At 46.8% G+C, this 3,735-nt stretch overlaps 1 protein-coding gene across 1 annotated transcript in view; it reads right to left on the reverse strand.

The window, feature by feature from the left end:
• LOC139580841 (glutamate receptor ionotropic, NMDA 2C-like) overlaps positions 1 to 3,271 on the reverse strand; it is a 96,237-nt gene extending 92,966 nt beyond the window's left edge. Inside the window, exon 1 of the mRNA XM_071409904.1 lies at positions 1,890 to 3,271. The gene's annotated coding sequence lies outside the window, so the exon portion shown is untranslated. The remainder of the gene's footprint in view (positions 1 to 1,889) is intronic.
• Positions 3,272 to 3,735: the final 464 nt, after the last annotated feature.

Raw genomic sequence — 3,735 nt, forward strand, 5'->3', positions numbered from 1 at the left:
TGCATTACTTTTCATGGTGTCATGACACAATCATGGTGTTTTGAGACTCTTGTGTTAAGGTTCCCTCATGGCCACATTTCCATGTTACAGCGCTTGTTTACGGAAGACAGACGGAAGACAGAGGCAACCACCTGTGCTATATAGCATTCTCTTAACACCTGTGTGTAACAGAAGACGGACGCCAGAAAAGTGTTGCAACTGAAAAATACTGTCGGCAGTGTAAAAAAAAATGTTTTAAAACAGTGTATATTTTGCATTGGTGAAATTACTTTGATGTTAAGGTAAAGGGCTTTATGTTTCCAAACCCGTATCGCAAAAGACAATTATTGACTTTTGTAAACGTTAAAACTGAGCGTTGGGAGTGTAGTTCACATGGTCCCAGCTGTGGGCGACACTTACGGCTGAGAACCCTAGGGATAAGGCAGAATGCCACCTTGGGTTCTCGAGAGCAAGATGACCAGTTTCATGGGCTTAGTAACCTCAAATGCAGAGAACTAGCCTACGAATTGTTCTTCGTGAAATGGAAGAGTAAGTGATATTGAACAGAAAGATCTACAATATACCCCATTCCATGAATTACACTTTGATCTACCAGCACCATCACCCACTGTCACAGGGCACCATCACCCACTGTCACAGGACATCATCACCCACTGTCACAGGACACCCTCACCCACTGTCACAGGGCACCATCACCCACTGTCACAGGGCACCATCACCCACTGTCACAGGGCACCATCACCCACTGTCACAGGGCACCATCACCCACTGTCACAGGACATCATCACCCACTGTCACAGGACCCCAAGGCAGCTCGACTAAGCATGTCCTTATGCTCAACTTACCCCATACCCAGGGTAAGTTGTGCCAAGAGACCACTTTTTTGGGAAAAGCTGTGTTTTCAAAACTGTTATGTTTACATTAATTCTGATTATGTTCAGGCCATACCTGGTTAATAATAGCCTTTCTAGGGAGTTTTTCCTAGCCACCGTGCTTCTACACCTGCATTACTTGCTGTTTGGGGTTTTAGGCTGGGTTTTTGTACAGCACTTTGTGACATCAGCTGATGTAAGAAGGGCTTTATAAATACATTTACACACACACACACACATACAAAACCACACATACAAAGACAGTGTTGTATCCTGTCAGATAGGATGTAATTGTAACAAACAGTTATACAGCCTGACATGTATATTAGACTTGTCATGGCCATTGATCACTTAGTAACTGTGGGATACGCTAACAGAGATGCGTTATAGACCTGCGCTCCCCAATCATAACCACACACAGACACACACATTAGACCTTCTGTACACAGCTGTAATGGGACAGTGACTGGCACTACCAAAAATGCAAGAAAATGGCATCAGAAACACACACACAAAAACAGAGAGAGAGAGAGAGAGAGAGAGAGAGAGAGAGAGAGAGAGAGAGAGAGAGAGAGAGAGAGAGAGAGAGAGAGAGAGAGAGAGAGAGAGAGAGAGAGAGAGAGAGAGAGAGAGAGAGAGAGAGAGAGAGAGAGAGAGAGAGAGAGAGAGAGAGAGAGAGAGAGAGAGAGAGAGAGAGAGAGAGAGAGAGAGAGAGAGAGAGAGAGAGAGAGAGAGAGAGAGAGAGAGAAAATAAAAAAAACTCAGAAACCCAACCTTTTAAGATCCACTGGAAAAATGTCAAATTATATTAATAAGCTGCCATTTCCACAACGACACGTCTTGCACTCAGGGAATGTCTGTCTGTCTCTTCTCTCTCTACCTCCTTTTATCTCTCTAACTCTCTTACTCTCTTCTCCTTCTCCCCTCTTCCGTTCTCCCTCATAGGACCCAGCTTTTTGACAGAAACATTACGTTCACAGACCCATCTCTCTCACACACACCTAGGTTGCGTGTTACCTGTGCTGTTTCATCTTTCTCTAGGTGCACTCTCCCTTTTTCTTCTTCTCCTGCTTTGTCTTCTCTCTCCTTTCGCTTGTCTCTCACTTCCCTCTATCCTCTTTCAGCAAGGAGGAGTGTGTGTTCAAACTGTGTGTGTATATGTGTGAGAGAGTGTGTGTATGAAAGTGTGCGTGAGGTGGTGGCATGCTCTCGTGAAGGAGAGAGCACATCTCAACGGGAGAGTGCCAGCATATGGACAGTGTGAGTGTGCTACTGTGTGTGTGTTCATGTGTGAAGGCGGACGATAGCTGGTGTTAATGAGTGGGACTGAGGTGAGGACAGTGAAAATTAGAGGGGAGTGGAGAGAAAGCAAGATGGGGATGACAGGGAGAGGAGTGAAGCTGTCCATACACTCTTCCTCCTGACCGGAGCGATACACTGGGGAGAGGTGTGAGAGACTACAGAGGCTGTGTGTGTGTGTGTGTGTGTGTGTGTGTGTGTGTGTGTGTGTGTGTGTGTGTGTGTGTGTGTGTGTGTGTGTGTGTGTGTGTGTGTGTGTGTGTGTGTGTGTGTGTGTGTGTGTGTGTGTGTGTGTGTGTGTGTGTGTGTGTGGGAACCTGCTTTTTAGCTCTCTGTCAGTCTGCCTGTCTCCCTCGCTCCCTGCTGGTCTGGTGAGGAGAGATCAGAGCGATGAGAAGTCCGCTCAACGGAGGAGAGAAAGCAGTGTGAAAAGGTTTTAAAAAGTGAAAAATTTGTTCTGAACCCCCCCCACCTTGGTCATAACACCTCTCTATTTCTCGCACTCTCTTTTTCTACCTCCTCCTTCTCTGCCTCTCTCTCTCTCCAGGAATAATGTACAGGTCCTCCCCATGCGGATAGAATGTTTATCAGTTCATCAGATAAAAGAGAAAAGTTTCTGTCCTTTTTCCTCCTAGAGTATTCCTCCACTGCTGGTTTATTATTGTATTCCCGAGTCCCTGGGGAGTGTTGTCAGTATTCCAGTGTGTTCTCCTTGTTGTCCCCTCTCTGTAAAGTGTGGTTAGTATTCCGATGTGTTTGCGTCTCCGGTGTTTGTAGTGTGTTCTAGTGTGTGGAGTAAGTGTAAATCTCCCTGATCTTAATATTCCTTGTGGTTTCTTTGTGGAGCGTGGTGAGTATTCCAATGTGTGTCTTGGTATTCCGGTCTGTGTTCCTCAGGTCTGATGTGTTCAGTAGAGTCCAGAGGAAGCTCCCATATGGAAGAGCTCCAGATGTCTCTGGGACCGGAAGACAGACAGATGGACAGACGGACAGATGGTGGTTTGGCGTGTCGGATCTGTAACTCCTGTTGCTCTGACTCACACAAGTCAAAGAGTTTCCTGTCTGGCTCCGCTCGTCTGCCGACACTGTCGGAGTGTAATCCTGCTTTCCTCTCTCTATCCCGCGCTATATCTCCCTCCCTCTCTCTCTCTCTCTCTCTCGCTCTCTCTTTCTTTCTCTCTCTCTCTTTCGCTGTATCTCTCTCTCTTTTTTTCACTCTCTCCCCGTCACAGGACGGGCTGGGAGTCCTCATCACCCCCGCCACCCTCTGTCTCCCGCTCGCTCTCTCTGTCTCTCTCTCTTCTCCCCTCTCCCCTTTCACTCGCTCTCTGTAATATTCACACTCTTTCCTTTTGCCACAATTCCTTTCAATCCACCCTCTCTCTTTCTCTCTATACCCAGTGAACCTCCAACCTCTTTCCTCTCTATTTCTCCTTTTCTCTCTCTGTCTGTCTGTCTGTCTGTCTGTCTGTCTGTCTGTCTGTCTGTCTGTCTGTCTGTCTGTCTGTCTGTCTGTCTGTCTGTCTGTCTGTCTGTCTGTCTGTCTGTCTGTCTGTCTGTCTGT

The sequence above is a fragment of the Salvelinus alpinus genome, chromosome 7 (genome assembly GCF_045679555.1).
Source record: "Salvelinus alpinus chromosome 7, SLU_Salpinus.1, whole genome shotgun sequence".
Taxonomy (NCBI): Eukaryota; Metazoa; Chordata; class Actinopteri; order Salmoniformes; family Salmonidae; genus Salvelinus; species Salvelinus alpinus.